The sequence below is a fragment of the Parasteatoda tepidariorum genome, chromosome 9 (genome assembly GCF_982258835.1).
Source record: "Parasteatoda tepidariorum strain Cologne lab strain chromosome 9, Ptep-v5.0, whole genome shotgun sequence".
In the NCBI taxonomy this organism is placed as follows: domain Eukaryota; kingdom Metazoa; phylum Arthropoda; class Arachnida; order Araneae; family Theridiidae; genus Parasteatoda; species Parasteatoda tepidariorum.
The window spans coordinates 95,290,220-95,302,866 of NC_141763.1; the positions used below are offsets into that span (position 1 = coordinate 95,290,220).

At 30.9% G+C, this 12,647-nt stretch overlaps 1 protein-coding gene across 8 annotated transcripts in view; it reads left to right on the plus strand.

Annotated features, from left to right (window-relative positions):
• The window catches only part of LOC147804364 (uncharacterized), a 173,153-nt gene that overhangs the window by 128,168 nt on the left and 32,338 nt on the right, over positions 1-12,647 (plus strand). Inside the window, exon 1 of one of the 8 annotated variants that reach the window (XM_087152420.1) lies at positions 7,639-7,940. The exons of the other annotated variants lie outside the window; for them this stretch is intronic. The gene's annotated coding sequence lies outside the window, so the exon portion shown is untranslated. Of the gene's footprint in view, positions 1-7,638; positions 7,941-12,647 lie in introns of those variants that run through there. 8 annotated transcript variants of the gene reach the window in all.

Genomic DNA, 12,647 nt, shown 5'->3' on the forward strand with positions numbered 1-12,647 from the left:
AAGACAAGCGGCAGAGATAACTCTTAGTCTGACTAACTGTACTCCGTTCCCCCTTTTATATAATTTTTCACCACATCTCCAGAATTCTCGCATCTCCAGAATTCTGTTTAAACCCCTCCCTTGCGTACGCCACTGTTTAGGAAACATCCACTTACCCCGTTGTTGCAAATGGGATAGACAATCTCGATTCCAGAGCTTCCAAATTTGTTGACTGTATTTAGTAATTTTTTTCCATTTAGAAAGTTTATTTTCAGGAATGTCAACAATCTGAGGCTCAATAATGGAAGTTAAGGGGCGGCCTATTAAAAAATGTCTAGGGGACAAAGTTTCAAAATTATCAAACTCGGAGGACAACGGAGTAAGTGGTCTTGAATTAAGAACACTTTCTATTTCCGCAATTATTGTAACAAATTCTTCGAGAGTTAAATGAGAATTTTCGACTACACGTTTTAAATGATGCTTAAAGGATTTTACTCCCGATTCCCAAATTCCCCCGAAATTTGGCGATTTCGGAGGTATAAACTTAAACTCAATTTCTTGACTGGAAAGAAATTGGAAAGAAATTTTGCTAAGATCTCATCAGGATACTTAACCATTCTATGTAGTTTTTTAAGTTCTACACTAGCACCAACGAAATTTTTTGCATTGTCACTAAACAATTTAGAGCATTTGCCACGACGACCAAAAAAACGCTTTAAACATGCAATAAATGCTTCAGATGTAAGATCTGTTACAAATTCTAAATGAATGGCTTTAGTGCTCAGGCATATAAATGTACACACGTATACTTTATTCAATTGTCCCTTTCGTTGGTGTTTAAATTTTACATAGAACGGACCACAGAAATCGGTTCCCACATTCATAAAGGGAAAACTAGGGGTTACTCTTTCTTTTGGCAAATCTGCCATAATTTGATTCTCCAAAACAGGTTTACTTTTATAGCAAACAAGACATTCGAGTACAATTTTTCTACAAATATTACTCCCATTCATTATCCAAAATTTTTGTCTTAAAAGATATAACAATGTATTGGAACCTACGTGTAAATAGATTAAATGATTATATCTTACAATAATCGAAGTTACAGGGTGTTTATCTTGCAGTACTATGGGATGTTTTTTATTCATACTTAAGTTAGAATTTTTTAATCTTCCACCCACTTTCAAAATAAAGTTATTATCCAAGAAACAATTTAAGGATCTCACCTTACTATTATTTGGAACACTCTTACCTTCTTTGAGATTATTTATTTCCTGCATAAAATGATCCTGTTGAACAATTTGAAGAACTTTTACCTCTGCTTTCCTTATTTCTTCATGCGTAAGGTGTCCGATAATCCTATTATTACCTTTTACATTATTAATGAATCTAAGAATATAACACATAATACGAATAATAGTTATAAAATTATTACTAAGTTTGAGAATATATCAATAACGGAATCATGATTAAGACAAGTAAAATTAAATTGAAAATCGTCAGTGTCATTATTTTTCTTTAGTTCGTCTGAAATGTCATCGATTGAAACTGACATCAGATCAGCCTTTGTTGAAAGATCAGTTTTGTCTCTCAAAAACTGAGGGCCATTCCACCACACGTCGTTGCCAAGAAGAAATTCAGCAGAAGTACCCCTAGTCACAAAGTCTGCTGGATTGTTCTTGCCAGCACAATGCGACCAAGAATTGGTGTCAGTCAGTTTTTGTATCTCCGTAACTCTATTAGCTACGAAAGATTTCCATTTCTTACACGACCCTTTAATCCAATATAAAGTTATTTTTGAATCGGTGTACAAAAAAACATAAGAAAATCGTTTTTGATCCACAATTTGTTTTACTTTGTTAGCCAATTGGGCTAACAATAAGGCACCTAGAAGCTCCAATCTCGGTAAAGTAATTTTTTTTATGGGCGCAACACGGCATTTAGATGTAAGCAATTTTACTTCTATGGTATTTTCTTTTAAAAATCTAATATAAATTGACGCGCCATAAGCTTTTGCACTCGCGTTGCAAAATCCATGTATCTCCAGTGTTGCGTTTTCATCATCAGCGCAAGAGTTCGGCACATATCGAGGAACCTTCGCATTTTTTAAAACAGGAATCTCATAACACCACTGAACCCACTGCTCTTTGATGTTAAGAGGGAGTTCTACATAATGTTTCACAATTTTTAACTCACGCATTGTAAAATATAAATGCAGTAATAAAAAGGAACAAGTTTATTAATCTTTTTGATTTTACACACATTTATTTACTACATACATACATATATATATATATATATATATATATATATATATATATATATATATATATATATATATATATATATATATATATATATATATATATATATATATATATATATATATATATATATATATATATATATATATATATATATATATTATATAAAATTTCATCTGACTTTTGACTTTAATAAAAAACTGAAATAAATATTTAATGGTCTTCAATGTTTTTATAATAAGATTAATAGAAAGTGAAATTAAAATTACGTATAAAGAGTATCAGGTACTTGTCCCATTTTTTTTCTCAAATAAATGAAGAAAGAAAATGATTTAATTTTTAGATAAATAATTTTAAAAAGTTTTAGCTTACTTTTTTAAATTCAGAAAATAAAGCTGTTTAAATTTGTTAATGTATCACTTAGTAAAAAAAAAAAAAAAAAAAAAAAAAAAACTGTTTCTTTTCAATTTTTTTAAACATATGAATTAATAATTATAACCTGTTTATTAATATATAAAGCATGCAACTCTATTTGAAAAATTGATCTTCTCAGACTGTGTTTAATATCATTTTCAACACTAGACTAATTGCTAAAGTAAAATCTATTACTCAGTTTGAAGAATGTTTAAACACGTACAGCTCTAGTTCAACGAAGTTCGATTTGTTTTGGTTGTACCAATATGGCGCCGCGGTTGCGGTTAAGGAGTTTACGGGCATGCCGTCTCCTCCTATTTATTACTCTATGGTATCGGCTTGCCGATATAAGTAATAATTGATCTGTCGCAATGCATCGATTTATAGCCCAGTCCTATAAAGAAAATTTTCATACTAGCCAGTAGCCAAACTTTTTAAAACGTGGTTAATTTTTCAAAAATTGAACATTTTGAATCTTAATGTAAAGCTTTCTTTTAAATATTTCCAAAAATAATGATGAACCTTACAAAGCTTATTCCTAAAAATGCATCCTTTTAAGAAACAAGCTAGAAATAAAATAATTTTCAAAATGGTGTAATATATTCATTTTAATTCCATCTATATTTAAAAGTAATAATAATTAAATGCAGGCGGGAAGTATTTTTGACGTCCAAAGTGACAACTTGCAGCCAATACTTTAATCTCCGCATAGCCAGCATTGACTTAATTTAAATGTTGACTTAATTTAAGTGTACATTTTTAATATTACAGGAAAAAAAATAAAAATATATTGAAATTTTAATGTGCAATAAATTTTGTGATCATTTATAATTTTCAATATTTTTTCTCCATGTTGCTGTTAATATTTGTATGTGTTGCTCTGAGTTTCACGGTGCTAAAGTTGTTAGCCAGGAATAGGTGACCTTAAAATAGAATTCTACTCAGGCCCGTTCCTAACCGATTCGAGAGGGGGGGGGGGTGTTGAAGTTTATTTTGCCGACTTAGACTTAGACTAATTTCTGTCACGGAGTACCTGTCCGCGAAGCGGACACTCCACTCCTTCAACTGAGATAGTGCCCGTGGGCGCCTAGTGTAATGTCATTAGAAAGTTAAACCACAGGTGGGCTGTGGATGTCTTGGGTGTAAGTCAGCATGATGGGGATATCGCTGCAGCTACAGCTTGTCGGCTAGCAGAGATCGTAGTAGGTTCATGAGATCTTGGTCCTTCAGAAGTTGCTGCATTTCTTTAAAAAGTAGCAGGAATCTGGTGGCTTTGTCCGAGGTTTTTGCAGGCTTGGCTTGGTGTCCTCTGGATTTTCTTTTGGGTCTTGCACCGCAGCCCGAAAAACAGGCTGGGTGCTCACTTAGGCTGTTTACACATTTCGCTGGCTCGCTCATTGGTTTTACACAAGTGTACGTGAAATGTGCATTGGCACACTTCATACAAGCGGGCTCAGCTGTGCAGGACTTTTGTGTATGGCCGAACTTCTGACATCGGTAGCATTGTATTTCGTGGCGCCCGCCACGAAACCTTTCTATCTGCACTGGGGTGTCAAACAGTCTTTTGATATTGAAGATGTTTCGATGATTTTCGCTATCTGGAAGTATAACCAAGTAGAGGGGGAGGGGCTTAAGTTCCCGGCCACGCCTCTTCTTAAGCTGCTCTATCCTGATTGGCCGTTGCTCAAAAACTGTTAGTTCTTTCTCGAGATCTGTGATTTCGACTTCTGAGCTAAGTCCTCGGATGAGGGCTTTCAAATTTCTACGGGTGGTTTGTAGTATTTCCATCGGTTCTGTAATTTCAGCTGGAGTCTCGACAATTGCCGGGGCTGCAGTTGTTTCTGGTGGGGATTCCTTCACTGCGGGTGTGGAAGCGATCTTTTTATCCGGGCGATGAAGTTCGCTATCTGATTCGGGTTCAGTGCATTTTTTTGTCGCCGTGTTGACATTGCACTTTTTTCTCTTCTTCTTTTTCTTGGGTTTTGTAGTAGTAGAGTCTGTCTCAGGGATGGGAATGGAGATAGTCTCTTCTGAGTTGTCATTTGCTACTACTGTGATTGGCTCCTCTGAAACTATTGGAGTATCAGCTGTTGTTGGGGAATCAACTGTAGTTGGCGTCTGGGTGATTACGGAGTCTTTCAAGGCTTCCAATGCTTCAACAGAGTAAATCCATTCGTAGTAGTAAGGGTAAAGAGATTCCTTATTGTCTGACGTTTCCATCATCATAAGGGTCTCATCGACGTTGTCTTGGTATTCTTTTAGGTGATGTTCAATCCTATCGTAATGCACGGTTCCGTCAAAGGAAACGAGGCTGAGGCATCTGATTTTATCTCTCATCCGTTGTCTCAATTCATCGTGGTCTATGGCTGGTCCGCGAGAGGGTCGGAAAGCCTTCCCTCCGCGTCCGAATCGTTGAGTAGACATGGTCGCTCCGAGTTCAGTTATAAAACAACCTCTCTCGGCAAGATCCACTGTTCGAATGGTGATTTTGCCGACTGTGTCATACGTATATATATATATATATATATATATATATATATATATATATATATATATATATATATATATATATATATATATATATATATATATATATATATATATATATATATATATATATATATATATATATATATATAACGTCGTTGCCGAGTGGAAGGATTAAAACAGGTCATAGGTCGGGAAGGAGGGTACAAAATTTATTTATTAATTATTAGACAGTGCAGTCATGAGAAAAGTGTAAAAAGTGCACATGAAAAGTTGCGCTCCTTGGTTATATGTTAGGGAAAATCTTGCAAAGTAAAATCCGTAAAATGTCTTAATTTAGGGAAAGAGGGAAATCTTAGTAGTTGCTATTGGTTTATGAAATGGATCGAACGTTTCCCACACAAGAGCAAAGGGAAAAATGTCCTGCTCTTAATTAAATGCATACTTGAGCCAAAAATAGATTTAAGAACAGGATGTGGCTTTTAAAAGTGTGAGAAAGTATTTCGTTTAGAATAATTAATTAAGATGAAGTTTTATAAAAGAAACTAACATAAAAAGATTAATTGAAGCTTTTTATGTTACATATATATATAGAATTTGTATATGGCTAAAACTTGATAATCAAAGGTAAAACAAATCAAATAAAATAGTTCAAATGCGCCACAAAACTTGAGCTTCTAAAGTTTATTTTGAAATCATTTCGACTAGTTATAAACATAATGCTATTCATCGAAATAATTTTTACAGCACTTAAAAATGCAACCGCCATGGGTGAAAAATGTGGTATTATTGATAACTAAATGGTACCAGCAATTATTCAAAATAATGCAAAGAAAATATACTTTTTACATTTCTATTAATTTTAATTATTAAAATGGTAACAAAATATTAAAGAAAAAAAAACTATTTTTAAATAAACTGAAACTTATTCAATTAAAATAAGTTTTCAGTAATATTAAGGAATAATTATTTGTGGAAATAATTTTAAAAAATAAAGTTGCAAATTTAAATGTTTTTCAACGCAACTTTGAAATACTTTCTACTTTATATTTAAATATTTTTTGAAAACTTACTTGGTAATTAAAATATATCTTTCGTTTCATTTAAACGTTGTTACCATAAGCTAATTACAGCAACTGTTTGAAGATGAGAAAGTAAGTCATAATCAGCAAATACAGACTTCTATAAGATATTGATTCAAAACAAAATTCATTCAAAAGTAAATTGACCTTTCATTTTTAAAAAATAAGAAAAAAAATGTAGAAAAACATTGAAAATATTTGCCATTTAAATTATAAATGAAGAAATTCACGCAAAAATTATAAACAATTAAGATATTAGTAAAATTGCGTTATATTATATTAGGTACATAATTTTACTTCGACGACGACGACTTGAGTGATAGGCAACAGCCAATCACAATGCGAAAAGCCCATTGATCCGACGTTATCATCTCCTTGTTGCCATTCTGTAGTAGAAACTATGGTTTAAAATTAGTTACCAATTCCTATGAAGATAGAGACCCTTTCTTGCGAAGTGTTACCATAGGTAGAGAGTTTTGCTCTACGTTACCTGACCTGTAGTTCATTTCGATCGCCAATATCATTAAATTCAGTAAAACGACTTCGTTGGCATTAGGTATTAATTCTATTAGAGTTAAGAAGTACATATTTTTACAAGGTGCATAATTTTTTTCTGTTAATTTATAAATATTTTCCGATGTGGTTTGGATGTTCCTTTGATAAAAAAAGATATACCATTTTGTTTTTGTCTGCATAAGAAAGATTATCAAAAAAGTTTCTTTCTTATATTTTATAAGTCACAATAAAGAAGGAACGTTACAATGCTAAACGCTAGATATAACGGACGTCTCTTCCTCAGGATTGTCTGAATGATTGTTCATACAGAAATCGCAGCTATGGATGGGTGATCGTGTAAAGCTAAGGGTGGTGGCGCTAGTGGTTAAATTGCTCTCGCAGGACTTCTGGGTTACTGCTTCCGATATATTTTTACCCCGCAGATTGAAAAAAACGCTCCATCATATTATTGCATCATATCTTTTGCAGTATTCCACATGTACCGAGTTCTTTCTCTCAGTCTTTTAACTTCAGCATGATCATGGTAAAATTATAATCATTTGAATATTTTCTAATTAGGCTAACTTAAAAAGATATTTTTAAAGACATTTTTGGCGACATTTTATTCAAATGTACAAATAAGGGATAAAATACAAAACATGGCAAACCTTAAGAATTATTCCCAATGAGATATTAACTTTCCAAAATTTTTTTTGGCCTTACGACCTCTGAGAATCAATACATTTCTGAAAGCTCTTATGAATGGTACAATTATGTTTAGATTTAAACCCAAATTACAATAACAAAACTGCATAGAATATTAGGCTTGTTCGCACATCGCCTCGTAGTCATAACATAAGCGGAGGGATACACCAGAAATTTTCAAAATTTTTTCCGGTTTAAGGACGCTTGTTATAGTTTACATTAGGCCACCCATCCATTCGTCTCATACAACTACGCCCTCTATAGTTCTTTGCGATCGTGAATAATGCAGGTGGGTAGAAATAAGCAACTAAATACTGGGTAACATTTGAATCTTGAACAAATATTATACAAAGAGTATTTGTAAAAAATATTTATTCAGTTTATTTGTATGAATATTATTTTATTCTAATGTCTTGATTTTCATCATCATACTGATAGAGAGCCTAATTAGAAATTGTGTGAAGAAAAAAAAGAACAATTGAAATATGGAAAAGAACTTCGTCATAAAGCAATAGTGAGTATTCATGTTGTGTATGATTCAGGGTTCCTTGGGGTATTAATCCGTTTTTCCTTCGCGGAGAATTTCATTCCCCCTTCCTTACCCGTCGAATATCGAAGGCCCTGTTATTATAGTTTAGAAAGCGATTAGAAGCTGTTAGCGAAGAATTCTGAATGCTCTGCGTGTGTACTATGCACGATTCTTTATCGCCTTACGAGATCATCGCCAACAAAACCAATTATTTTTATTTTTTGAATCCGGAATGAAAACTTTAGCAGAAAAGTTCCGATTTCTGTGTGGATGCCAGTTTCTGTTTAGTTAAAGTGATTCTTCGCTTACCTGACCAAGTACCAATCTTTATTTCTGTAGTTTTTTTTTCTTTTTCTTTTCCCTTTATTTCAATCGCTTTATTTTGTTATTCACAGATATATTTTAAAACAAAAGAATTCACTAAAATAAAAAGTTTGTTTTTCATTAAAGCTTCATATGTAATTAAAATTAAATAAATTTATGTCTTAGATTTAATTTGTGTTATAAAATTTTTAGCAAAATAAATTCACCCCATGTTTTAAAATGCTTTAAGACAGGGAAAAAATTATATATCGCATTTACCCATTATAGCTTTCTGATTATGTCATTTTAATAAAGATAAGAAGGATATGAAACGAATAGTGTAATAATGTAATCTCTAGAAGAGGAGATTTTATTAAATAAAAATGAAAAAAAAATTTTGGAATAACATACAATAATAAAATTTTTATTTTAAATTTATATATATGTATGTGTCTAATCATAAATACATGAGTTTGACAAAATAATTGAGACACTTCGATACGAACACATTTTTTAATATTTGAAAAATAAATACTTAGAGAATCAGTTCATAAATTTAAAAATTATTAAATGGTACGATTTCTCCTACATATCAATGAAGTTTAACGCTTTTTGAAGTATGAGGTACCGACAATGAACTACAAACGGAAAAAAATGTTTTTCAACAACTGTGCCAAAAAATGTGGCAGTAAATTTGTAACTCATAACTATTATTTTGGATATTATATGCAATAATTGGACAAAACTTCGTACACCTCGGTTAAATATTTATGGAGATGAATGAAAATTTTTATAAAAAAAAAAGTTTTTTATTTTGCTATAGTTTAAATATTAAAAAAAATTAAACAAAGCACTTGAGTCAATTTTAAACTGATAACGAAATTATTGCTTTAAAATTAAAAAAATAATAATTAAAACTGCGCCAGATAAGAGTAATTGAAGTAGTTGCTTTATACAGCGCATGTGCGGAAAAAAATTTTAAAAAAAAATTTATCCTAATTTTACAGTGAATCGTATTTGACAACTAATAAGTTAAGTCCGATTTGAATATCTTAAAAATGAAAAAAGTTTCAAGCAATTTCCTAAGTAGTTTCTTTACTCTTTTAAGAGAAAGCTCAAAATTATGAGGGATTTTCCACAAATTTCATTTTGCATTATTAAACAAGATTTATTAACAAATGATAATACCCTACAAATGATGGTCTGGACAACAAAGTGTGATGGAATTAGGAAATTAAACATGCGAAAGAAAAGATACTTTTATCGGCATAATCTCCAACAGGTGTCATTTATAAATCTTGTTTACTAGTACAAAATGAAATTTGTGGAAAATCCTTTATTATTTTGAGGTTTCCTTTAAAAAGAAAAAAAAAACTCCTTAGGAAATTGCTTAAGATATTCAAATCGGAATTAAGTATTTGTCAAATAAGATTCACTACAAAATTAAGAAAATTTTTAAAATTATTTATTTATTTTATTTAGTTATTTTTTTGCGTATATGCCCAGTATAAAAAAACGTTAATTACACGTATTTGGAGCAGTTTTTAACAATTTTTTTTTTTAAATTTTTATGTCAAAAATTTTTTAATCAATTTAAAATGGATTCAAACGTTTTTTATTTTATTTTATTGAATTTTTTTAAAGTTATTAAAAAAAACGCAAGGAAAGAAAATAAGTTTTTTCTCTTAATTTTTTTTTTACAAAAATGTTCATATTTTCAAAAATATTTAAGCTACGTTTACGAAGTTTAGTTCAATTATTGTATATAAGAACCAAAATAATAAGTTATAAATTTATTACTACATTTATTTGTCATAGAGTGTTCAAAAGCATTTTTTCTGTTTGTCATTCATTCTCGGTGCCTCAACCCTCAAAAAGCTTTAAATTTCATTGATATGTATAAGAAATCGCAGGATCTAAATTTATTATTTGATTCTCTATGTATTTTCTGAGAAATATCAAAAAATGTGTTAGTATCGAAGGCTTTCGATTATTTTGTGCAACTCCTGTAGTATTCTTTTAATCAAAATTCGAACATTTATCTTCATTTTGAATGAAAAAATCGAACATTATGATTTTAATAATTTGAAAGTATACTTTCTCAATAATCATTTTGTATAAAATAATTAAACACTACTGTAGACACGTGAGGGGGCTATTGTGGATAAGTTATAAAAATAATTATTTAATCTATTGTTAATTATTAAAAGTAAATAAAACTGAAATACCATTCAATTTTCAACTTGGTTATTCGATTTGTTAATATTCTGTACCACCGCTATATTTTTAATAAGATACAGCGACCGCTGTGTCTATAAATGATAGCAAAATGATAAATTATAGCATTTTGTCACTTAATTTGAAAATAAACAAAAGAACCAATAATAATTCAGCCAGTCTTTTGTGTTTAAAATAGTAGTTTGAAACAGCCCAGGTGTGGAAATCAAAAAATTTTCTCTACAAATTCAGCAAAAGCTGCATTTGAATGGGGAAAAAAATTAAACATTGTTGGCAATTAATAACATATTTTTCCGGAATTTATATAAAAGGAAGCATTTGGATAAGGAAGGAGTTTAAATAATTTAGATAAATACATAAAATGTGGTCATCATGCTCTGAAGTTTATATATGATAAAAATATCGGGCAATCGTACCTTATCTTTATTGTTGAAACTTTTGATTTTAAAATGATTTAATATATCAATTTAAATATTTCTTAACTAAAAATATAATGAAAACTAGTCAATAGTCACTTCATGCTTGACGAAAATACATTTAAGAATATTTTTATCAGCAGCTGGCGCGTCACCCCTACGGACGCCAACCCGAAGGGGTGTCCCTTTCGTACGCCAAAACGAAGGGGTGTGCAACCCTACGTGCATCACCCCTCTTTAACTACCTATATCATTATCTCCTCCATCATTCTTAGAGGGGTGGGGGCTGAAATCCAGGTGCATCCAAAAACGGATTAATACCCCAAGACACCATGATTCAGTACATCAAAATTTGAATATACTAATTTTTTCGGTATTACTTTACAATGAGATATCTCGCTTGTTTTCTCAACTTTTTATCTTTTTAGAAGAAAATAAGGAAAATGACTTAAAAGCGACATTTTCGGAAATGTTTTCTAATCATGATCTGCACCAAAATCATGAGAAACTAAAAATAACTTCATAAAAAATACCAATTGGAAAAGTTTATAAAATATTCTCAGTGACAGACGAATCATGGGTTAGAGTTCCTTTGCCTAAAACTAACCTTGGGAGGTTTGCTGGTCTATATGCAAATGTTGGTTAGTTCTACCAAAAAGTCCACCACGAAGGCATATTTGTTACAATACTTGATTCAGAAATTCTGATGTCTTCTTGATTAATTTCAAAATTACAAGGCTATAGATTTGAACATTGGTAGGTGAAAACTCAAAATTAGATTGGCAATGGTTATGAAATAAAATATACTATGAAGTATGATCTCTTAAAAAGTTAATCATTGCAATATGGGCAGAACAGTATTCGGAATTGGGTTTTTTGTGTTAGAAACTGGTATTTGACATGACACGATAAAAACCAATCGAAAACTTTCATAAACTGCCAAAAACCTGGGACAAGCTTATTTTTTGTCATTGGGGACATTTTAATAGATAGTAACTCATACACAATACTTGCATTACATATTACTATAATTATGATTTTATATAGCTTAATTTATTTAAGCTATTGAATGTTTTTTTCTGAATCACGGCCCGCTTAATACTTTATGATCAATATTACAATTTTTCATTTTTGGTAATAACCATGAGTTCTTATTATTATCCATCTGAATAGTGATTTTTCTTCTACTACTGATCTCTACTTATAATTTTTTTTTTTATGTAAGTTTCGTAAAAAAATGCCTATTGAAATAGAATTTTCGTACAGATTGCTTATACTAGGGGTGCACAACCTGCGGCCTGAGAGAGCTTCTAAACACAAAAAAAAAAATTTAAAATTGCAATTTTTAATCGCACTTTTAAGTCATCGCGTTTTGACACAATCAATTTTAACAGATTCTTTAGTAAATGTACGTTTAACACCGTTTCTTTAAGCCGATTTTATGGAAAATATAAATGATTTATTTTAAACAGTTATTTCCGCTTTTCTACATGATTTCAAAAATCTCGACGCGAGTTTCAGATTGCCCATTTAAATAATCACTTTTTGGTACACTTTTTTTGTGACGATTTCATCTTAAATCAAAGTGATTTTTTGTCTTTTTTTTTTTTTTTTTTTGGCAATTCTTTCTTTTTTTCAACAATTTTTTCGGCAGTTATTGCTATGCGTTCCCACGTATTATAAAAAATTTCAATTGTTCTATTACGTCATGCAAATTTTAAATTGTTCATTTGAC